Source organism: Nyctereutes procyonoides, unplaced genomic scaffold, assembly GCF_905146905.1.
Source record: "Nyctereutes procyonoides isolate TBG_1078 unplaced genomic scaffold, NYPRO_anot_genome, whole genome shotgun sequence".
Lineage (NCBI taxonomy): Eukaryota > Metazoa > Chordata > Mammalia > Carnivora > Canidae > Nyctereutes > Nyctereutes procyonoides.
Window position 1 is genome coordinate 1076873 of NW_026575125.1, and position 25628 is coordinate 1102500.

General features: G+C 48.6%; 1 long non-coding RNA gene across 2 annotated transcripts in view; it reads right to left on the reverse strand.

Moving 5' to 3' along the window:
* The window catches only part of LOC129517728 (uncharacterized), a 29817-nt gene extending 12146 nt beyond the window's left edge, over nucleotides 1-17671 (reverse strand). For both annotated transcript variants that reach the window (XR_008666089.1, XR_008666088.1), the window contains exons 1-2: nucleotides 17519-17671; nucleotides 5341-5399 (exon numbers count right to left, since the gene is read on the reverse strand). This is a non-coding gene — a long non-coding RNA (uncharacterized LOC129517728). The remainder of the gene's footprint in view (nucleotides 1-5340; nucleotides 5400-17518) is intronic.
* Between the last annotated feature and the right edge of the window lie 7957 nt (nucleotides 17672-25628).

The following is a 25628-nucleotide window of genomic DNA, read 5'->3' on the forward strand; positions in this document are numbered from 1 at the left end:
CTTCTGGAGGGCTGGAAGGACTGAGTGGGTCCAAAGACCCGAGGGAAGTGTGGTGGGCCTGATGCAGGGAGGGCAGGGGACAGGGTAGGGAGACACGGAGAGGCCGAGGCACGAGATCATCAGGTCTTAGAGGGTACGGTGGGGTACGCACAGTTGTTTAGAGACCACAGCATGCAAGCGAGTCCCTGAGCATGGAGTCATGGCGGCTCCACGTCAGTGCTTGGAGAATGATCAGAAACGGCGAGTGAGCTCATCTAGTAGACTGTGATCACGGTCCAGCTGGGTGGTGGTGGCTGCCTCGGGGCTGGTGGCCACCATGATGGAGAATAGGGGGCAGACATGGAAGTATATGCCTTGGAGAGAATCGACAAAGCCTGAAAACATTGACTATGGGGGAGGATGAGAAAGAAGAGTCAGGCATGTGCCCTGCAATTCTGCTTTGTGCATCTGGGTGATGCTGTTTATCACAATAGGGAAGGCTGGGTGCATGGAAAGAATCATGCCTTTCCGCAAAAGCTCACATGTGCAAGCCCTACTTCCCCAGTGGGATGGTTTTAGGAGATGGGGCCTTGGGCAAGTCATTAGGGTCTGATGGGTGGCTGGTGGCTGCTTACTCTCCTTATAAGAAGAGAAGAACTCAATCTCTGTGTCATGTGAAGACATACAAGATGGTGGCCATGGACAAGCCAGCAAGAGCGTCCTCCCTAGAATCCAGCCCTGCTGGTCCCTGGATCTCACACCTCCAGCCTCGAGAACCGCACAGAAATACATATATTTGTTCTGCTCGGCCCCCTGGTCTGTGGTATGTTGTCACGGCAGCCCGAGTTAAGACACCAAGGGTGGTGGACTTTGGATGTCCTCAGCTTTCTTTCAAGGAGATCCTCTTTGTCTCTGAGATGCTCCCTGCGTCCTTAACGGTGTTGGTCATGGAGGAGTTACTCAAGCATTCTGACCATCTTTTGTCCCAATTAAGTCTGTCTAAATCTATTAAAATAATTGCAGTGGGGTGCTGGCAACTGGAAGGGACTAGGAGCCTGGTGCTTCTCATATTAATAACCAGACACAGGGGAGGACAAGGGATAGGATGGAGTCGTGAACCAACAGGAGGATGATTTGTCACTAGAGGACCCCTACTGGAGGGGATGTGGGAGATTTGTTGAAGATGCCTGATTGCCATCAGGATTCCTCTTATAAATCACCTGCATACGACAAGTTGTCATATTTGAATGTTGAAGAGTCGGCCGCCAGGATCCACTTAGCTGCTCATCATCCATGAGCCCCTCAAAAAGCTGCACCTGGTTTGTGGACCGGAGTTGTTGGGGGAATTTCCCAATCTTCCTCTACTGCGAAATATCCTTGTCCCCAGACAGAGACAGAGAATCTCAGTGGGACTGGACCCAGAATCATTTCTTCAGCCCCGTGAGATTTACACTCTGTAAGGGGTGGTTGAAATAATTATCTGTAGACACTAACTTGTCCTCTTGTCACATCAAGCAGATAGATTGGTATGTGCTGCATGATTTGGACTGATTTCCCTACCACAGTGTCAGATGTTGCCCCTACTGGCTATTTGGCCAGAATTCCCCAGAGATCATGCCTCATACCCAAATCCTTTGTTCAGACGTGCGTTTCCCAGGGCCGCCGTGACAAAATGCCAAAGTGGGTGTCTCTGAAAAACAATAGAAACGTATTCTCAGTTCTGATGCCTGGACACCCAAGGTTAAGGTGCCAGTAGGGTGGTTTCCATGTGGATTCTCTGACGGAGACGCTGATGCAGGACTCAGTGGTTTTCCAGGGCTTTTTTTGCATCTCAGCTTGTGGATGCATCTCCCCAACCTGCTTAGTTGTCTTTGGTTGTCTGTGCCTTTTTTTATAAGGACACTAGTTACAGTGGATCCAACCCACAGTCTCATCCTAACCAGTTGTGTCCACACAGAAACCTTGACACCACCTGCTTACCATAGCTCCTTCCCACCCAAGCTGTGCCTCTGAGGTCCCAGGGTGCCTCCCAAGGAGCTCACTGATCAATCTGGTGGGTATTCCACCAAATTTCTGGGATGTTTGGACTCCACACTAACAGGGTGCCCTCCTTGGTCTAGGAAAGGGTTTGATGGACCTGAGGCTTAAGTAAGGCTGCAAACATCAATTGCATTTTCATGAAATTGGATCTCTCTACTTTTTAAAAGGCACCCACAAGCATTGCTTGCAAGAGGAAGCGTTCTCAAAATATCCCTCAAAACACCCCACAAATACGTGTGAGGCTTAAGAACGCACATTTCTCCCTCTGCCCTTGTCTGGGCCGTCTCAGGCATTTCTTGTACTCACTCTTCATGACCATCTGCCCCATCTGGACCCTTTGTCCAGAACATTCTCTTCCAAATGATGCCACTTATCCTCAATCCTCCAAAGATAAAAGAGGGATAATCAACTCACTTGTGTGACGGACACATCGCAAGCCTCAATTTAGCCACCAAAGCTTAGCACACTGAGTGTCACAGGTGGTCCTGTGACCTTGTTTCCAGCCCCTTGGCCAACCTCACAGGGCCTCAGACAGAACCTGGGGTTGACTCAGGGCTGCCTGTCTATGGAGGGATTGGGCTTCTATCTTCCAGGCACTAAGTAGTAGAATAAAAATAGCCTTGTACACGTGTATTGGGTCTCCCTGATTCCTTGTAACCAAATTAAGACACTGATAATATTAAATCAGCCATTTTAATCATGTGGAGATGTACTGTCAGTGGCATGAAGCATATTCACACCATTGTGTGATCATTCCCACCATCATGCCCAGAATGTCATATTCCATTGTGTGCTCATCCACTCATCTGTTGATGGTCATTGGGTCGCTTCCACATTTCCGCTATCGTGAATCATGCTGCTCTGAACGTGGGTGTGCAAATGTCTCTCTGAGACCCCGCTTTCAGTTATTTGGGGTCTATACCCAGAAGTGGAATTCCTACATCATGGGGTAGTTCTATTTTTAATTCTCTGAGGCACCGCCATACGGTTTTCCACAGCAGCTGCGCCATTTTACATTCCCACCAACATGCACAAGGGTTCCAATCTCTCTACATCCCTGGAAATACTTGTTATTTCCCGTTCTTCTTCGTTTGTTGTGAGAGCAGCCAAGCTCATCAAGATGCCTAATTCCAGCATCATCCATACTGCCTGGAATCTGCACTGACCAACAACCTACACGGATACCTCCCTTGGTGTCTTCACATCTACTTGACATCTACCGTCGCAACCCGTCCAACCGTTGGCCTGAAATTCCCATAGAATATCTGGATGTCTCCCAGGATGAGGACAGAATGAACACTTACGAGCATCATTTTGGTGTTTGGCTGCAGCCAGGGGATAGGAGTTCTGGGGTTTTGGCCAGAGACTGTGCCCACTGATGGCTTCATCTGCTCCCCACATTTTCCCAGCATAGCTGGCACAGAAACATCAATGTGGGCAGTCCTGCCTGGTGCAATGTTATGTGTGCGAACATGTCTTTCTTCTTCCACATTAACTAAAGATGGCGGCGTTTCAGGTAGTGAGGTTGCCATGTCAGCTTGGATCTCCACGTCAGCATGGAAAACATGTATGTCCTGCGGACACACACACCTTTGTTGGGCTAAGCTCCTGGGGTTGCAATACAGCCGGGACTCCCCTGACTGGTTTAGAGGAAGAACACTGAGCCCTACTTGATTTGTATTACGTTTTGACCCTCCGAGGACTAACAAATGGTGTGTTAGCCTAATGCAACCTACTGATGGGAGAACAACTGAAATTCACCCAAATCAAACACAGCCAATGTGCTCCTCTCTGGCTGCCAAACAAGAGTCAAAAGACCTGCTGCTTGATTTTTTAGAGAAGAGTAATTATTTTCAGGGTCTTTAGAAAGCAGGATAAATTAGTGAATTTGAGAATCAGTTGGGTAGGTGATCCTTGGAATCGTCCATTTGTGTGGCATGTGCCACTTTATGCTTTGCCCCCTACTGTGCTCTTTTTTTTTCTATGTAGTAGCGAGTATACGATTGACATTGAAATCAGGTTGAAGTAGGTTCACTGGAGAACAGTTATGGGCCCAAGATGTGATCACAAGAAATAAGGACACCCACCCACTTTGCATTGGGTCCTTCCGCTACCCAGGGCAGGATAATAAATCTGAACTACTAAGATGATCTGAAGGGGCTCACATTCAGGATTCTCACAGAAATACACAGTTCATGGGGGTGTTTCAAGTTTCTATACCGAGTCACAGAATATGCTGGAGAAGTAAGAATGATCTCACGGAATAAATTCTAGCTACGTCAAAATCAAATCTTTCATAAAATGTGCCTGCTTTTCATGGTGGGAACTGATCCTTTCATCTGCCTTTGCTTGTAGCTTAAAAATGTGTAAATTGACTTATTTTTATATATATCTTCCTACTTATCATTGGTCCTATTTTGAGGTCCAAAAGGAGGCCAAAAATAATTGGTTTCAGAAGGGGATGACTGCAGGAAAATGCCTGACCTGACATCCGTGTCTCTCATCAAAAGGAGGAAGCGCAGCTAGCCTGATTTTCCATTTGAAAGTCAGAAATTGTCTTATTTCTAAGCAGAGTGGAAGGGATGAGCTTGGCTCCAGAGCTCAAGACCATAAAAAGCCAAAGGACTCATTAAAGCTTGAATTCAGATTCATAATTCCGAGCATGCCTTTGTCAGTTCCATGTCCGGTTTCAGATCTATAAGCTCCATTTTTTTTTTTTTTGGAAGAGTGGCCTTCTCTTTCCCAAACAATATACTACCAATTGCACATTCACAAAGTTGGCAGGAAACGCCAGGCTGGCTTGATTAATGGCAGCCACTGAAATGGAGCCTCTGTTATGTACAGGAGTTTGGGGCAAGCATTTAGTCATCTGGACATGTCTTTGGTCCCCGTCATCTCTCTCTGTGGTGCCCGGACGGGAACGTCAGAAGAAGTGGGAGCCTCCATCCTCCCGTGGAACCAGTGGGAATGGAGGTCTGTGTTGACGGCTCTCCAGTTTAGATTGAGGCGTGTGCAAAGTCAGGGCTGTTTGGTGCATCAGTCCGGAAAAGTGAACTTCGAGTCTGCCAACCTCATTACAACACGATGCATGAGATCGCCCCCTGGAAGGTCTCTGAGTGTGAATTTGTTGCAGGAAGACATGCGTTTGGAGAGTTTTCAAGGATATTCAATGAAAAGCCAAAGAACCACGGAGACCCCACAGAGGGCGGGCTTAGAAACACAGAATCTGATTTCCGAAGGCTCGGGGAGCCACCTGGAGCAGCTAGGTTTGCCTCAAGAGTGCGGAGCCCCATGCAGCCGACAAAGAACGGCTGGACTTACCCATCGGGAGCGCACATGTGAAGGGTCCTCCAGAGAATCAATGAAACGCCGTCAACCACCTGAAAAATCAGGCAGAGAGTCTTTTTTATTTCCCAAGGAGACTAGAAACCACATAATAATACAATAACTGTATCTCTGAGTGACTGTGTTTGCATGGTTAGGACCGATCGGTTGATTTTTACAGATAAACCAGAATTAAGAACTCTTACCAAGAAGCAAACATTTGTCATCTATTTTGGGTAGTGGCTGGCTTTTTCATTTATTTATTTATTTATTTATTTATTTATTTATTTATTTATTTATTTATTTTTTGCAAAGTGGTCCTTCCATGTCCCAAATACAAGCTCTGAAGGATCAGATATGTGGTTCCTGAATATTTCCTCCTGTTCTGCAGACTGTGTCTTCCCCCTGGTGATCACTCCCGTGGCTGTGCAACGTTTTTATTTGAGGCAACCAAAAAATCAATCAATGAATAAAATAAATACATTAAAAAAAAGCCATTCCTCTGCGAGTTAAAGGTTGCAGATCTCAGGTTTGAGTCTTTAATGCATTTTGAGTTAATTCGCGCCTGTGTGTGTGTGGACGGGGTGAGACAAGGCTCCAATTTCATTATTTTGCACGTGACTATGAAGTTTTCCCAATGGTGCATGTAGAAGGGACCACCCAGAGGGGTCTGCCCAGAATATACACCACCCCAATCCAAGAGAGCTCGTCTCCTAAAAAAACAAACCAACAAACAAAAAAACACACACACATAAAACATATTTTTTGAGCAATAAAATTTTTTTACTTTTTTTTTTTAAACCATAGGCAATTCCAGAGAACAAAGGAGAGGTATGCCCTTTTTTTAAAATTTTTATTTATTTATGATAGTCACAGAGAGAGAGAAAGAGAGAGAGGCAGAGACACAGGCAGAGGGAGAAGCAGGCTCCATGCACCGGGCGCCCGACGTGGGATTCAATCCCGGGTCTCCAGGATCGCGCCCTGGGCCAAAGGCAGGCGCCAAACCGCTGCGCCACCCAGGGATCCCCTCAATAAAAATTTTTTAAAGCAATGAAACAAAACAATATTCTTTAAGGCAATAAAGCAAAGTAAACAAAATGCTTCAAATCTCCCCAGTGAGGAGCACCAGGCAGGCTGAGTCTGCAGAGCATGAGACTCTCGATCTCAGGGTGGTGAGTTCGAGTCCCATGTTGTATACAGAGAACTGAAAAATAAAACCTTTTTTTTTAAAAAAAAAAAAGCCTCCCCCCCAAGAAGAAAAGTTTTCTAGTTAGTTCAGCTTCTAAAATTGCACCATTTCCTTTGTTCCATAACAAAGGATGGTAAAGAATCAGCTTTTAAACTGTGCATCAAAAATAAATAAATAAATAAAAATTAAAAAAAAAAACAACTGTGCATCAAGAGGGATGGTTTTGCTTAGAGTCCGTGACATGCGATGGACGTCGCTACAAATAGAGGCGGGAGGGACTGAGTCCCCACCTCGGGAGGTCGGAGCCAGATGTCCAAGCCCTGAGCGCCTGCGCGTCGCTGCTAATTAGACAAAGGACTCAAGCAGGCGGAGCTGCCAACACCGGAGAACCGGTGAGCGGAGTCGCGAATGGCAGAGATGCCCGAGCTCAGAGCGGGTGTAGCCCAACGGGGTTCACTTCTCCCAAACACTCAGAACCGAGGGAGTAATTCTCCATCATCCCCCCAAAATCCACAGCTTCCTTTTGTGTTGCCTGAAATACGCCCCGGCCTCTCAGGGCTCCTGCTCTCCGCAAACCAGGCACGGATCTGTGCACCAGGGGACGATGATCCCATTGACACTGTGTGGGCCTTGGGGCGGGTAGTTATGATGAAGAAAAGGTGTCGAGAGCTTAGTAGGGGTTGATGCTCAGAGGGGATCTGGGAATGACAAGGTGCTCCGGGGGACCTGGGGAGGAGGAGTTGCACCGGATGACCCGGGAATGAGCAGGTGTGCTGGGTGACACAGGGACCAGCAGGTGCACTGGGTGACCTGGGGAAGAGGAAGTGCTGGGTGACCCAGGAATGAACAAGTGTACTGGGTGACACAGGGAGCAGCAGGTGCACCAGGTGACCCAGGGTCGAGATGAGCAGGCACTGGGTGACCTGGGGATGAGCAGGTGTGCTGGGTGATCTGGGGAGAAGCAGGTGCTGAGTGACCCAGTGACCAGCAGGTGCACCGGGTGACCCAGGGATGAGCAGGCGCTGGGTGACCAGGGATGAGCAGGTGCTGGGTGACCTGGGGATGAGCAGGTCTGCTAGGTAACCCCAAGAAAAGTGGGTCTTCCAGGTGACCAGGTGTGCTGGGTGACATTAGGAATCCACCAGGGCCCCCACCCCAGGCTTCTCTGTTTCCCCAAGGACAGCAGGTTGTTGAGGGCACAGGCAGGACTTAAATATTTGGTGACGCCCTTACTGACCTGTAGGCAAGGGACCAGGTCTCGATCACCTGCATTTTCGTGGGGCTTTTACTCTCTCACCTGCCTCCTTCTAACTTACACCCACGTGTGCAGCCCCCGGGTCTCCCTGTCTTCTTTCTCGTACACACACAGACACTGATGCACACAGATGATCATATTTTACTGATTTCCTGTTGCTTGGGGATTTTTTCAGCCTTGCACCCCTAGTTCCTAGAGCCTGCTGCATACAGTAGTTGCTGCATAAATGCTCCCTGCACGCAAGAATCCGTGCATGCATGAGTAGTCGAGGTGCCCGCCTTTGAAATCTTGCACTTGGATTCCAGTTCTTTCTCCACCACCCTCTGCGCTCGTGACCTTGGGACAAGCACTAGGACATCCTGGGTGTGCGTCGGCCCACCTGCCAGATGGTGACCTCATGACCCCGCGGGACGGTTGCGGAGGACGGATGGATGGACGGACGGATGAGAACAGAGCCCGCCTCTTGAAAACACGCGGCCACTGGCCCATCTCGTTACCAGGGCAGGAGCCGCGGAGTCCGAGCAACGAGGTTGGAAAATCGTCTTGGTGGCGAGACGCAGAAACGTGACAAGTGCCGCCGTTTACCTGACGTCGTTTCTGACGTGGAGGGACAGGAGCAGAGGCGGGCGGGCGCCTGAGGGCAGGGACGGGCGGATGAGCACACGGGACTTTTAAGAAAAAGACTTAATTTTTTCAGAGCCTTTCCAGATGTGCAGCGACGGAGAAGCAGGTGCAGAGAGAAGCCCTCATCCTTGTGGCCCTGCGAATACCCAGTCTGTGCCGCCATGAACGTCCCCACCGGACGGGGCGCTTGCTCCCATCGATGGGCCCACGTGGACACGTCATCCCAGACTGGCGAGGTGACATTAGGGTCGCTCCTGCCCTTGTGCCTCCTGTGGGCTCACACAGACGTCTAAGGACGTGTACTCAGGACTACGGGGCTGAACGGGGTCATGGGGCAGGGAAAACACCGTGTGATCCCATGGGGGCAGCTACGTGTGCATCGACACCTGCGGGCTGGACAGCATCCAGAGGCACCCAGGTCACCCAACACACCTGCTCCTCCCCGGGTCACCCATCACCTGCTCCTCCCCGGGTCACCCGGTGCACCTGCTGGTCCCTGTGTCACCCAGTGTGCCTGCTCATCCCCAGGTCACCCATCACCTGCTCATCCCCGGGTCACCCAGTGCCCCTGCTCATCCCCACGTCACCCATCACCTGCTCATCCCCGGGTCACCCAGTGCACCTGCTGGTCCCTGTGTCACCCAGCGCACCTGCTCATCCCCACTTTACCCACCATCTGTGCTTCCCCAGGTCACCCATCACCTGCTCATCCCCAGGTCACCCATCACTTGCTCCTCAGGGCATGACCCCGGGGTCCAGAATCGAGTCCGGCATCCAGCTCTCTGTGCAAGCCTGCTTCTCCCTCTGCCTGTGTCTCTGCCTCTCTCTGTGTCTCTTATGAATAAATAAACAACATCTTAAAAAATAAATGAAAAGCGGCAGGTGTTAACCTCCAGAAGCTGGAGGTCACGGATCAAGTCCCCAGCACGTGCTGGCACCTGCACAACGTAATAAACCCACAATAAAGAGTGCGGCTCGCCCACCCAGGCCGCCCTGGGAGTTCCACAGACAGGAAGTAACACGCGTGTGCAATGGTCGGTGCCACGGAGACATCGGGAGGCTCGCGGGCGGAGCAGAGGAAGCAGCCCCTTGCTCTCAGTGAAAAATGTGCATAAAGTCCAAGGGGACTTGGGTCGTAAGGGGAGCCGCAGAGGGGAGCTGGGTGATTGACAGCCCGCCGCGGCCAGATGCCAGCACACACCCCCACCCCGCCCTGGAGGTCACAGGATGACTTCCGATGGCGACAATCTGCGTTTCGGTGTGGCCCCAACACGCGGGTGCGATGAGAGCCCCAAGGTGGTGAGGTCACCGCGGTCACTGTCCCCGAAGCCTCGCGTCCTGCCCTCCGCGGCCCTGGACCTGGTCCTCTCTCATGGACGCGACCCTGCTGCGGAAGAAATGAATACCGTGCGCTCGCCAGGACCCGGGAGCTGGAAGCCCTGCCCGGATGCCACGGCTGCGTGCTTCCGTCCGTTGTCACGGTCACTTTGCAGGTGCAAATATTCCGCACGTCTTGGGAGAGCTCGTGGTTCTCGTCTCCGCGGGAGGAGGCCTGTGCCGCTTGCTAAAAGCGCTTGCCCGGCTTCGCCTGCGGAAACCGGACTCCTTCGGGATGCTTCGCGGACTTGGTGCATTCGGCGTGTTAAATTCCGCTTTATAGAAAGATTCAAGGGAGGTTTTCCGAAGCTGTGCAAATATCCCGTTCCTCTGGCCGGTCTTGGCCTTCACCGCCGGGCCCTCGCCGCAGCCCGCCTGCCGATTGTGTCCCTTTGTTTGCGGCGTCTCCTCCTTTGCGGTGCATGTGTCTTCTGTGCGCTGGCTTGTCTTTCCGACGAGCTGCCGCACGACTCTCTGGGTTTGGCGGTGGGCATTCCTGAGGCTGACACGAAGCCAGATTTCTCAGGAACGCCGGGGCGGGGGGCCCCTTAACGGGGGCTTGGATGTTTTCAGACCGCCCAGTGGTCTTGAGCGTAGTTTCATGGGGTGGCAGGCATGGAGCGGACACAAGTGGTGTTTCTTGGTGGGGGCCCCAGTTGTGCTTTGGGGAGGATCTCCCTGTGGGCGGCCCGCACTCCTGCAGAGATTAGGGAAAACTGACTCGCACCAGCCACTGGTTCTCCAACCCCTTCAGGGCAACATCCAGGGATCGTGCTCTTATAACCCTTGTGGGTTTCGTCTTTAGACTCTTCTGTGGTTTCCAGCCAGCTCGGTGCTTGAGGGGCGATGTCTTTACCTATGAAGACCCAACCGATGACCCATGACCGCCATTACTGAGAAACGCCACCTGCTGGCTGTGATCGTGTCAAGGATCCCACACCCACGCGAGACCCTAGAGTTCGTCCACGAAGGCTCATGTGATTGCAACAAGGCAGATGCATCTGGTCCTTGGTATTCACCCAGACGAGCTACGAACACCCGTCCACACCTGAACCTGCACCCTGGAGTGTATAGTAGCTTCCTTGGGTCCAACACGGGGCACATGCACCAACGTACCCATGGTCACTTTGACTCGCCATGCTGGACGCTAGATCTTTGGAACTTACTCATCTTATCATTGAACGTTTGCACCTTTTTTAAAGATTTGATTTATTTATTCATGAGACACACAGAGAGAGACAGAGAGACACGGACACAGGCAGAGGGAGAAGCAGGCTCCATGCAGGAGCCCGATGTGGGACTCGATCCCGGGTCTCCAGGATCACGCCCTGGGCTGAAGGCGGCGCTAAACTGCTGAGCCACTCAGGCTGCCCACGTTTGCGCCTTTTGACTAACATCTTCCCATCTCATCCTGCTTCCCCAGCTCCTGGTGACAACCATTCTAGCCTCTGGTCCCCTGAGTCTGGTTATTTTAGATTCCGAGTGCAAGTGATACTGTGCATTACTCATGTCACTTCGCATAACACCTTCCAGGTCCATGCATGTTGTTGCAAATGGCGGGACTTCCTTCTCTTTCAAGACTCAACAATATTCCGTATACGTACACATTGGGAGTCTTGATGGACAACCCAGATCTTAGAAGATCCCACTGGACTGAGGTCTGAGCTATAATCAAATATATAGTATTTATATACAAATATGCCATATTTATATACAAATGAGCATCAAGTCCCATTCTCCAACAAATTCTTTGAGGAATCTGATCCCATCCTCTTCTTCCTGTCCTGCCCATCCCCACTGCCTCTTGCTTCCCCTTCGAAATTCAAATTATACACTTAAAAAAAATGTGAACTGCAGGACACCTGGGTGGCTCAGGGGTTGAGCATCTACCTTCAACTCAGGTCATGATCCCGGGGTCTTGGGATCGAGTCCCACGTTGGGCTCCCTGCATGGAGCCTGCTTCTCCCTCTGCCTGTGGCTCTGCCTCTCACTGTGTGTCTCTCATGAATAAATAAATAAATAAAATCTTTAATAAAAAAAAAGTGAAATGCACAGCTGTATTGTCAGGACACAAATTTCTGGAGAAACAGGTAGAAAGTGTGGACAGAGCCGCCATACTTGCCAGCTTCCTGGTGGAGAGAACACCGCAGTCTGCAAAGTGTGGCTGACACAAACCGCACACAAACCCATGTGGTTGCGTCTCCTCCGCCCCCAACCATTGGCCTCAGCAAGAATCTAAGGGCCCGCAGTGACTTAGATCCGGAATCTGACATGGTGCCACGTTTTGTCCACCGGCAAGTGACAAATAACATCTTGCTGAGATGGGAGGGGTAGCGCCTGGGTGTTCAGATAAGGGTGTGTAGTGCCAGCGATGATGACAAGGGACGCTGGATGCCATGATGATGATGATGATGATGATGGAACGGTCCTCCCATTGAACAGCAAATGCAAACAGGAAATAGCTTGGTCATTATGGCAGGGAGGAGATGAGGACCCCTGGGAGAATGGGGAGAACCATGGGCACAGCCAGGACATCATGGATCATGACTAAAGCCCGCGGCGTTATGATTACAGCCCTGCCATGCCAGCCCCGCCCTCTTCCTGCGTTTGGCTGCCATGTTTTCTGATATCAATTATCACCATTAGGTTCCGAGCACCGTGTGGGTGTTTGAAGCAAACAATCCACGGTCTCTGCCCTCAAAGAACTGAAGGCTTTGGGAGATAGCAAAGGACAAGAAGACCAAGAATATGTAAATCTTCCTACGAATGAGACAAAGTGAGATTTCCAACCAAAAAAGGCAAAACAAGCAAAAGCATTTCACAAAGAAAGCACTTCGATTCTTATCCAAGGTCACTTTGTAAAAGTTGACTTTGCTGAACGAACGAATGAATGAATGAATGAATGAATGAAGAGTCCAGACAGATGGAGCAAGATTTTAAATAAAAGTGGTTTGCTGGGGGCACCTGGGTGGCTTAGTCAGTTAAACGTCTGCCTTCGGCTCAGGTCATGATCTCAGGGTCCTGGGATTGAGCCATGAGTTGGGCTCTCCGCTGAGCGGGGAGCCCACATCTCCCTCTGCCTCTGCCTCTCCCCCTGCTTGTGCTCTCTCTTGTGTGTGCTCTCTCTCAAATAAATAAATTCAAAAAATTTTTAAAAACTGGTTTGCCAAGATTTGTGAAGAAAATGATACAAGAAACTTGCCATCCATCACCAAAGCAGAATAACATGGCGCCACTATGTGTGTAAAAAGTCAGAATGGAGAACACGGTTATCGTGAGGAGCACCAGGTGATGGATGAGAGTGTTCCATCACGAGACTGTACCCCCGAAACTAATATCCCACAGGATGCTAACCACGGTGGAATTAAAATAAAAAAAAAAAAACTTAATTTAAAAGACACATTCCAAATGCGGAAATAAAGAAGTCAGAAAGGAAATGAAGATCAGAAATTCGCGTCTTGACTGTACAGAAGAGAAGATGTGTAGACGGTACTTTGTTCACGCCGAAGCCGGGAGTAAAACGGGAGCTAAGTGGGTCGGGATGCTTGTTGAAGATAAATTGGAATTGTGTGTTGGTGTTTGAACGTCTCTGAAGAAGGATGAATGCATCTCCCTGCGGTGTGAGTGCTGCTTTGATGCCGGACGTCCTTTTGAGCCATATAAATAGTGTGCATGTGCTCATACATGTGTTGGAACACCCATCCTAGACGACACTGTGTTCTAGGGTCTAGAGGCAGGTGCGTGAATAACGACGGCCATATCAGCTGCCTCATTGGGGAGGCCAACATGGAGACATGGGTTTTGAATGTGCTTTTGGAATTATGCCCCTGAATGGCTCCTTAACTGGAAGCTTGGAGGACACAGGACCGGGGAAGCACCTCGGAAGGTACTGGAATGGTCCAAGGTGTTGGAGTTAAAGATGGAAAAGGTCGTCACTGAGACAGCAGCACCATGATGACGTGCTGGAAGACATGTGTTGACTTGAGATGCATTTGGGATGCAGAAGCTGTAATTTGTGAGAAGAAATTAGTGATGCACATAAGGGGGACCTCCAAGTCCCTCCATGAGGCACTTGGGTGGGGGGGGCAAGCATTCCATTGGCCAAGATCGGGAACACAAGGCAGGAAGTACATTTGGAAGGTGAGGCAGATGACCATCTCAAGGCAGACTATGGAACTGAGTATGTACAATGTCTCTTCTAGGGCCAGGAGAAGACCCAAAAGGGCCAGTCGGCTTTGCGGGCAAGGGGTTCCTGGGATCGCACAGACACACGGGGTTTGGGAGGTAATGGCAACCGTGAATATGAGCATGTGGCCAATGATAAGGCAATAGGACCAGACCGCAGCCTGGGACCAGAGCGTCAGGAGTGGAAAAGTGATCAAAACTACTTGCCAGCACCAAAAAATGTTAAAACGTAGAGTTACCCTATGACCCAGCTATCCCCACTTCTAAATACATAGCCCCGCGATTGGGAACAGATGTTGAATCTAAGCTAGCACGTCCATGTTCATAGCAGGATTATTCACGACAGCCAAAAGGTGGAGACAACCCAAATGTCCACGGATGGACGAAGACATGAACAGAACGGGGTCTGTCCGCACAGTGGACTATTACTCAGGCGTGAACAGGGAATGGCACCCTGGCACATGCTACAATGTGGATGCACCTTGAAAGCGTGAAATAAAAGCAGCCAGACACAGAAGACCGCACATCGTATGGTTCCACTCACACACAGTGCTTAGGATAAGGAAATGCACAGAGAGGAAAAGGGAGTACTGGCACGCAGGGGTGGGAGGACGTCGGTTGGGGAGGGCTGCTTGATGCGGCTGCAGGGTTTTTCCATCTGGGGCGATGCTCTGGCACAACAGGTGGTGCTTGCCCAACACGGCGCACGTGCTCAACGCCACTGAACTGCACACTTTGAGTTTGCTCATGTTAATGCAAATTTCACACCAAGATAGAAAAAAGAGAAGAAAAAACAGCATGGCCAGCGTGGGTGGATGAGCATCGGCAACCGAGGATGTGAAAGACTGAATGTTAAAGTGAGAATCACCAACACAGGGCGTCTCCGGGGGCTCAGTCAGTTAAGCGTCCGACTCGTGGTTTATTTCAGCTCAGGTCACGCTCTCAGGGTCGTGACATCGAGCCCTGTGTCGCGCTCTTTGCTTAGCATGGAGTCCGCTTGGAGTGTCACCAATGCCACAGGGAGTGAAGGAGACGGGCCAGTGCCCTCTTTAGTGATGGCGACATGGTTCATCTGGACGCATGCCACGTCCCGTGGAAGCAGGAGCCAGTGTAAGAGGCACGTGTGCAAGGGATGGGCCACAGGGTGAGGTGCTCGTTTCAGGAAAAGATGGAACTAGAGCACGTGTGTAGTTAAAAAGAGTCCATTAGGGTGACGCACCATGCGACTCTGCAGCCATCGGCCACAGTGATGGACAGCTTGGCCCCTCTGGGAAGACGGATGAGTAAGCACCACCGCCATGAGGGACCCCCCTCGAGCTCGCTAGTTTTGGCTGCCTTGCTCATACAAGTGGTTTGGCTCCAGGGAAATACGGTCTGAACAATGTGGGAAGACCCATGGAGACATAGCCTACTCCACCAGCCATGTCAGAGAAGGCTTCACGGAGCAGTGGCATCCATGTCAGGGCGTTGAGTGACCTCCCCATGGCTGCCTGCCGTACCAGGTGCCACAGAGCAGAGGGCACAGGACAACGGACATGTCCTGTCCCTGTTCTGGAGGCTGGAGATCTGCAGGCCAGGTGTGGGCAGGGGTGATTCCTCCTGGAGGCTCGGGGGGCGTGTTCCATGCATCTCCGCAGCTTGTAGTGTTTGCCAGTCATTGCTGGTGGTCCTCAGCTTGGGGGGGGGCATGCAACACCGCATCTGCGCCCCCAGGTCCACATGACATTGCCTATGCATCTGTGCATTCACTGGGATGTCTCCTCCGTGGACGTCTATCTCTACCTCTGTCTCTTCTCTTATGGGGACACCTGCCATACTGAACTTGAGCCCACCCTCGTGGTCTCACCTCCACGCGATCCCGTGCAAAGACCCTATTTCTAAATAGGGTCACATTCACAGAGCCTGGGGGCTAGGACTTCAGCATTATTTTTGCAAGACAGAGGGACACGGCTCAACCCGCAGCAGGGTGGGAGGCGTATGAAGAACCAGGGTAGCCGACGAGCAGATGAAAGGCACTTCTCCACCAGGGAGGAGGATGAACAAAGTCAGCGCGTGGTGCCGCGGGATGAGAGGCAGAGCAGCACTGGATGGTTGAGGCAGCTGGACACGAGGACACGAGTGCCAGACAAACAACCTAGGGCCCACGAGATGCAGACCCCAGGCTGGCCTCTTGTTTTCCCTGTTGTAAAAGCCCGGTGTCTCTCTACCCCATTGCTCACATGGATTTATGGTGGTTTTCAGCCGGCCTTGCCTCACGGCCTGTGACCATCTGGTGGTAATCAAAACGCAAGGATGGAGTCATTATTAAAACCAGCAGGACTATTAAGTGCGGCGTTGTCTTTTGAGCTCCACGTTGTTTATAGGGATGGGGCCCATAGATGTCCGACCCCTGCTGTCCAGAAAAGAAAATCTGGGGAATAGCTAAGTGAGTCATGAGAGGCTGAGGAGGCGTGAAGCAAACAAAGTAATGGAGGCAGAGCCAGCCCCGGGCAGTGCGCGGAGGGAGGCAGGGCTCACCCCCGGGTCTCCAGACCTTCCCAGATGACAATGTGCATCTTTTCACTCTGGTCCCTTCCTGGTCCCTAGCCTGCCGGGTCCTCGGCCGCCAGGGACACACGAGATGAAGGGAAGGATGGAAGTTTCCAACAGTGAAGGTTAAGATCAGGTTCCAACAGTGCCGGTGATAAAACACTAATAAATACATCTCCAGGACCGTTCATGATATGTATTGACATATCGGCTGATTGTAAGGAAAAACTAAATACGGATCATCAGGGAAACACAAATCAAGACCACAGTGAGATCCCGCCTCCCTGCTGTTTGTCAGAATGGCTAAAGTCAACAACTCATGAGACAACAGGTGTTGGCGAGGATGCGGAGAAAGGGGGACCGTCTTGCACTGTTGGTGGGAATGCGCACTGGTGGAGCCCCTCTGGAGAACGGTGTGGATATTCCTAAAAAAAACTTAAAAATAGAGCTACCCTACAACCCAGAAATTGCGCTACTGGGTATTTACCCCAAAGATATAAACACAGTGATCTGAAGGGGCACCTGCACCCCAGTGTTCACAGCAGCCATGTCCATAGTAGCCAAACTATGGGAAGAGCCCAGATGTCCATCAAGAGATGAATGGATAAAGAAGATGTGGGAGATACAGACAACGAAAAATTACTCAGTCATCGGAAAAGATGAAATCTTCCCATTTGCATTGACGTGGACGGAACTACAGAGTATGACGCTGGGTGAAATAAGAGAAAGACAATGTGATTTCACGCATACGTGGAATTTAAGAAACAAAACAGACGAACGAAGAAGAAAAAGAGGCAAACCAAGAAATGGACTCTTGACTCTGGGGAACACACTGCTGGGGAGGGGAGGTGGATGGGGGGGATGGGGGAAACAGGTGATGTCGTGATGAGCACCGAGTAATATACAGAATTGTGGAACCACTATATCGAACATCTGAAGATAATATTTCACTGTATGTTAACTATCTGGAATATAAATAAAAACCAAAAAAAAAAAAAAAGAATATAAAATGTTACCTTAGTCTCCCGGGTAGACCAGAAGTCCCTGTCTTGACTTTCTGTCTGGTGGCTAAACTTCCATTATTCTGCAAGGAAACCGTGTCCTGGGGAGACTCTCTGCCCCGGCTCATTGACCTAGGAGAGAGTCAGGTTGTAAGTGGTCTTCCCCCAAGCCAGAACCCATCCCTCTAATATTGGGGTTTATCGTGTATGCAAATGGGAATTTTATATGTTTCATGCCGAGTAGAACTCTTTGCTCTAAAGGGCAGAAAAGGCTCCTTTTCTGAGATCGATGATGCGCTTCACAGGTGTCCACCCTCAGTCAGGGATGCAAACATTGCAGGTTGGTGTAGGGATGGGAGGCGGAAGGGGGTGGCCTAGCAGGGACATGGCCCCCTGGGGGTCAGCACAATAACCAAGGGGCTTCCCATTCCTCATCTGGAAGTCAGAGGGCCCTGCAAATGCTCTCCAAAGCCTCCCCCATTCTTACATTTCAGGTGTTCTTTTCTTTTTTAAGATTTTGTTTATTTTTTATTTATTTTTATTTTTATTTTATGATAGTCACAGAGAGAGAGAGAGAGAGGCAGAGACACAGGCAGAGGGAGAAGCAGGCTCCATGCACCGGGAGCCCGACGTGGGATTCGATCCGGAGTCTCCAGATCGCGCCCTGGGCCAAAGGCAGGTGCCAAACCACTGCGCCACCCAGGGATCCCCATTCCTCCGTTTTAGATCAATGTGATGGGAGTCATTTCCGACCTTGGGTTGGTACAGGTGCTCGCATCCCAACGATCTTGTCAACCTGTGAATTCACGACAGTCTGATTTCCCCAACGCGACCTGAAGACGAAATAAATATCCTTACACGATTCGAGTTTGTGACACAGGAACGCAATCGTGATGACACACGCCGAGTAACGCCGGTGGCGTCTTCCTGCCAATGGCACATACGATGACTTGGGACATTTGAAAGGCACCGTGTAGTAGGACGAGAAAAATCCTACGTGAAGGCGAATCACGTAGCACTTCCTTGTATATGATGGGAAGACTCAGAAGACTGGGACTATCCTAATCGTTAAACGGTGACAGCGCAAGTTCAAAACCGCCGTTCTGTGCTCTTTTCTTGTATATTTCCCCGATCCACCGCGCTCTTGCATTGTCACAGCTGGATGTTTCTCTTTGCAGCATTTCCGGGCGCGGCGGGATTTAGCGCGGGACCCACGTCAAGACACATTAGCAAAGATGCTCACTTTCCAGAGGGACCTTGCTCTGGGGAGACAGGGGTGAGCTGCCCTTCCACTTCTCATGCCCGTTCCTATTATTTCATTCCTCATTGGGAGACTCCCACTGGACCGTGCGCCGCAGGAGGACGGTCGGGTCAGCCACCGCCTGGCCGTCCCTGCTACCATAGCGACGCGTTCCTGTCCAGAAAACACCCGTGCGTCCTTCCTTCTCCGAGGGGAACTGAAAAGTGAGGGGTTGATGCGGGCATCGCCTGAGGACTTGTCCCTCTTGAGAAGCTGTACCTGCCCCCTTCCCACCTCCTGCGGTCATGCTCTGCTCATTTCCATCAAAAACAAGCCGAGTGGAAAACGCGTTCCCTTCTGTTCAGTTCACCGGAGACGAGTCAAGACCCGCCACTGACATTTCCAGCTCTACTCAAGGTTGCACGGAAGAAAGGAACGGATGAATCACTACTTCCGAGGAGAGCGAGCGGAGCTCTCGACGTGGGATCTGACCCTTGGAGACAAAGCAAATGGGAGTTTGGGCAAAACCGGCAAAATCCCATCTGAGCAAATCCCATCTTTGCCGGAAAGCCACGATGCAGACAACTCCCCCTAAAATAAAGCAAAGGGGATTATCTCCAAGAGGAACCCGGTTAACCACGTTTTATGGGGTCGATGCAGGCACAGGGAGACGATTACGGTTTCTGGGAGGTGAGGCTTTCATAGCAACTTGGGAAAACCCGCAGATCCCCGCGGGGAGTCTGTTCTCGGCCACTCCTCACGCGTCTGTCACCGAGAGCGCTCAGACCCAAATACCTTCTCTTAAGTCTCTAAATTTGCGTGAACGATGAGATTAAAGTTGCAAGTTTTCTAACCGTGGGGAGGCGATGCTGACAGCTCAAATTACAGGTTTTCACAGCCCCGGTGTTGTGCCTTATTTTTGCTTCTCGGAAACAAGAAATAGGCGTGCATAAATTAACCCGAAGAGATACTGCAGCCAATAATTAGCCACGCTTGCAGTGCAAAGTATGGGGTTGGTAGCGTGAGTCACAGAATATACAATTTTCTCCTGATCTGGCGCAGAAAATACATCGCATTCAGATGGCTCTTGTGTCAATCATAGCGAAAACTAAATCTACCCCCCACCCCCAATTTTTTTGATAACAAAACCCCCAAAAACGCAGAACCCAAACAACAGGCCCTGCATATTGATTAAAAGTCCAGATTCGTGTGCATCTTCGGGGACACCTGTCTTTGGGGTCTTGGGGTCACTGGCTATGGGAACGCAGATCCTTTTCACTTCCTGTCTCTCTGTTCATATAACTGACCCGCCGTGCACTTGAAATTCCTAAAATCCACCTCGCTTTCTCACATGAGCCATTCTTGTGATGTAGTGACTAATGCTATTTGCTTAATCAATGTTCATATTGTTTTTTTTTTTTTTAGAAAACAAATTTTTTTTTAAGTCGGCTCCACATGGGGGCTTGAACTCACAACCTTGACACCAAGACCTGAGCTGAGGTCAAGACTCAGATGCTTAATTGAACCACGTGGAAGCCCCTCCATGATCATATTCTTGGCAGTGATATTCCTATAAGTTTCAAGAACTCTTTCCCTGTGCGTTTTAAATAGAATTTTAAATCATTCTTTGGAAACTCTCGCAAATCATTTGCAAGCACTTCTCCTCGCCCCAAGCTCTGAATAATATCCATACCTTGAGGGATCCTTGGAGGTTTCATAGAACTGAGTTAGGAAATCTATGAGCTGGAGCATTTTTATGCAGAGGTAAATCTTTCCAAATTTATTTCATCACTGAGACGGGTTTATTGACCTTTGCTTTGTTTTACTAAATTTTGGCAGCGCATGCTCTTCCTGCAATTGTCCGTTTAATTCTGCTTTCCAGGGGCATTTGCATAGACCGCTGCCAATTGCATTGATTTTCATGATTAACGCACCATTTCCAAGTCCGTTTGGGGCACGTGCACCCTGTCCTTCTTTTCAAGTTGCTTTCCAGTGGTTTATGCGACATTTTTTTTGTTTGTTTTCAGAAAACTAAGTGTCTGCTCTATCACACACACTTCTTAAAAATATTTACTGGGCATCTCTTTTGGACCATGCAGTGTTCTAGAAGGTGGACAAAACACGATGGCTGCAATAGCGTCCACCAAGTGGATACTGACAGCAATGCACCTGCGGGAGTGTCTCGGTGGGCAAGCATGGAAAATACATGCATGTCTGTATGAGTGTAGGAAATGTATAGTCTGTCGCGATAGGTGCTATGGAATCCAGGTAAACAGGATGAAGACTTAAAAGTGATATAGAGTCTATGACAAGGTAACATTTGAACACAGACCAGAGAGGGCGGAAGCAGCCAGTGATGCTCATCTCTGGGCGTTGTAAGTCCTAGCAGGGGCAACAGCCAGTGCAAAGGTCCTGAGGTGGATTGCGATCCCTGCAGAGAAAGGAGATCCAAGTGTCTGAAATAAAGAGACAAAACCAAATGCTGGTGGAGTTGGAGGTCAGACAAGTAGCTTGCATCCATGTCAGGCCCCTGTCGGCTTTGACACCAAGGTAGGAGTTTATATTCCCAACAAACGATTTATCATTTCTGCTCTTCATCTACATACTCATGTACTAAACTCCTCTTTTAATCATGAAAAAAAAAATCATTTTCTTCCTTTCCTGAGATTTGTTCTGCTTTAAAAATTCCTCAGTCTGGTGCTTCATTCATTACATAAAAACTAAATTCATGCCAAAACAGTCAATCCCCTTCAGGCTCCAATGGGAGTAAATTTTGCCCCATCCCCAAATTTCTGAAATGGTATTTATTTCCATTTCCTCCCCCTGGCCCAAAGGCCTTTAAAAGAGACTTTAAAAAATTCCAGTCCTGTAGTAGTTTTGTTTGTTAATACCTTGTGATTAAACTCTAACTTCATGACATTATGGCCAAAAACACGGTTAATCATATTTACACTGTTTGGATTAATGATGTTTTGCTTTTGAGCTAATATATGGTCTGAAAAAAACATAATATGTATTTTATGGATATGGATTTGATTATACAGCCATTAGATTTCCCTTCTGCTATATAATTTGAATCCTTAATATCCCTATTCCCTCCTTTGTCTTCTTCAATCTGTCATGCACAAATGTCTTAATAGGAGTTTTATTTTTGGTCACAGGGAAGATGAGGTTATTTGACCCAATAGTCCTGCTGAAACAAATTGAATGTGCTGGGGAAGCCGATCTGTAAAGCATCTTATTAAAAGCATCACAGCACTGATGGGATGGCATGATATCATCTGACTATGGTCTCCAGGGAGGCAGCAATGCAGAGAAGTAACGGGATCCCTGGAGCCACCTTTTCCCCAGAGGGCAGCTGGTGAACTGATCAAAATTAAACCTCGTTTTTAACATCTCCCTCATGTTTCCAGAAAGAGAAGACAAAGGCTTTATGTCCTGGTCAAGGTAGAGAGTCTAATGGAGGGGTTTTCCTGCCCCGAGCTACAATTCTGAAGTGTTCTAACAGCAGTTCTCAAAGTCTGGTACAGAGAACCTCGAGGGGTGGTTCCTTGAGTCAAAACTATTTTCTTTTCTTTTTTTTTTTTAGGATTTTATTTATTTATTCATGAGAGACACAGGCAGAGGGAGAAGCAGGCTCCCTGCAGGGAGCCCAATGTGGGACTCAATCCAAGGACCCTGAGATCATGCCCTGAGCTGAAGGCAGATGCTTAACTGACTGAGTCACCCAGGTGCCTATAAGATTTTATTTCTGGGGGATCCCTGGGTGGCTCAACGGTTTAGTGCCTGCCTTTGGCCCAGGGCGTGATCCTGGAGTCCTGGGATCGAGTCCCACATCAGGCTCCCTGCATGGAGCCTGCTTCTCCCTCTGCCTGTGTCTCTGTCTCTCTCTCTCTCTCTCTCTCATGAATAAATAAATAAAATATTTAAAAAAAAAGATTTTATTTCTAAGTAATCTGTACACCCAATGCAGGGTTTGAACTCAAAACCCTGAGATCAAGAGCTGCATGTTCCACCAACTAAGCCAGCCAGGCAACCCTCCAAATCTTCTCAGTTTGAACTGCTGATGCAGTAAATAGTTATTGATATAAATCACATAGACAAGAGTTGGGGTGCTTCATCATTATTCAGAGTGCAAAGAGTTCCTAACACCAAGAGGTTGGCGAGACACTGACTACACTGTCAATATAAGAGTGGACAAGATGCACATCTGGGTTCCACTCTAAGAATCTACAGAAGAGATGCACTGGCACAAAGCTAATAAGGCAAAGGGAAGTTCTTGCAAATTTCTAAACACCTGTGTTCCCTCTTGCAGAGTAGTAGCGGAAATTCACACCACGTAGCTGGTACTCCTCCTCCAAAATCCCAAACTCTGAATTTAGTTTAAAATATTCCTGAATTGATAGTGTCCTCAGGCACAGTGATGAAATTTGAAAATTTGAAAATCAAATATATAACAACTTCTAGAGCAAAGGTACCTCACCATTCAGAATGAATAATATCACGGTATTATATATTCAGGTTGAGTCTCAACCCCAAAGAGACACCCAGAAGGACCAAACACATATCTTCTCTGGAGGAATGTCCCTTTCTTCTTGGCACAAGGAAAATGAGCAGTGCAAGTGTAGAGATTACTAAACTCATAAGGACTTAAGTCAGTGTGAGCCAATTCCAATGTGCGTGAGACATGGAACAAACAGAGCAATGAGGATTTCACAGGTCTGAATTGTCAGCTGCAGATGATCGTGTGACCAACCCCGAAGATTTAAAAAAGACCAAATCGAGCTCCAAGAAATGAAAAATACACACAGTGACATTTGAAACTCAGTGGATGGGGTTTAAAAAGAGGATGAGACATAACTGAAGAGAGAATTAGTGAATTGGACGGTTCGGTGATCCGGAAGCCAGCACAGTGGGACCTAGAAATCAAACACATGAAAGAGATGTGACGAAGCGCCAAAGGTACAAGAAGAAGAAGAGCTAACAAACGTTAGAAAGATGGGGGAGAGAGAGTAAGCCAACAGGAATATTTGCAGAGATGATGGCTGAGAACCAACCAGAATCGAAAAGAGAGATACCTACATGTACAGGAAATACGTCAGTCTCAAGAAGACTAAAATTATGCACACGTAAAATACGCACATGTACCCATCATACGAAATTTCAGAATATCAAGGACGTAAAATAATCTATCTGAAAAGCAGGCAGAGAACAAATTATATATATATTTACATACATTTTAAATTTTATTTTGTATATAACGTATACATGAATTATATATATTAAGATGAAATATTTTATATTTAGTTTATTTTATAAAATATGTATATATTTTTTTCCAAAGGCTTGAGAGTAAGCTTCACAATTGACGTCTATCAAGCGGTGGAAGCCAGAAATTCGAGAAGAGAGAAAAATAAAATAATTTAAGGATTGAAAGGAAATCGGAAAAAAAAGTAATTTAAGGATTGAAAGGAAATCGGCCCCCGAGAAAATAACTTCCAAAAACAGGGGCCGAAATCAATACGGTTGCAAAACCACGACACTCTGAGAACAAATTTCACGAGTGGACCATCCCAGAAGGAAAATGTAAAGACTGCGTATGAAGGAAACTGAAACGAACCCAAGTTGGACGCTGGGAGAAGACAAGAGGTGAAGAAATCAGAAAGTGGCAAACACACAGGCAGATCTACACAAACACCGAATGCGTAACACAGTATTACTCATGTCCTGTGGAGGTGGAACATCTGGTGATAAAACGAGGAGCCGCATCTGAAATTAGTGCTTACCAAAGAAAACTTTCCACGGAAAAAGATTAAAAGTAATTTTTAGAGCGGGCAAACTTCAGACAAGTGACATCATGCCTGATGTTACCCATGTGGTAAGGGTTGGTGAAATCGGTATATCCCACCGCAGGGGTCATATACATGGTGACCCTGGAGGGCCCCAGAGCTCCATCTTGCTGCAGGCTCTACTGGAATGCTTGGGAATGGAAACGGGGAGATGTCTTAATGGATAGCGTCTACACTGAAATAGATGCCAGCAGGAATCTTGCAGGAGGTGGCATCCCTCAGAACCCTGCTCAGCAGCCATTCTGCTGTACCTGGCACGCATGCACACGCATGCACACACACACACACACAACTGCAGGCGGAAGTCTGCACTTACTGTTGACCTAGCAATTGACTTGTTAAATCCGGCATATTTCATTTCCTTTCAGCAGGCTGCCAATCAATGCCGAGAGCTACCTGGTGGGAAGGTGACAGAGGGAGGGGGACACATCGCTGTATATGCTAAAGGGGAAATGAGACTTTGGAAGTGAGTGATGGGATTCCACATGTCACATCAGACAATTCTACGTGATAGCTCCTTTCCACGAGTCTTTCTTCGTGGGGTGAAATATTCTACTCTGAGTCCTCCCTCTGCTGACTCGCTCACTGGTTAGTTTATTAAAAGAATTAATAGTAATGGGAGACCAATATCATTGATCTGCCCTTATATATGATGTGCTTATAGCTCAATTACTTTTTTAAAAAAAATCTACAATGTTTTTCTTTTTAACTTGGGAGATACAGTCTGATGGTCTGTCTACCCTCACTTCACAACGTCAGCTTTACACAACTCATGCTGCCATCTGTACAAGAATCACAAGAACCCCCACGTCACAACAGCAAGTGCTCACACACGTGGAACCCAGCCCAGAGTCTCAACACTTACAAGGTTCAATTTATGGGAGTAATTTTGTACATTCCTTGAATTGCCTTTGATCGCCCAGGGTAATCGTATCTGAAAGGATGCAACATGTGCGACTTCCTTCTTTGGAAACTGAATTTTAAAGGACAGTCGACAACTGCTGTTGAACAGAGCATTTCTCAGCAGAAGTATCTT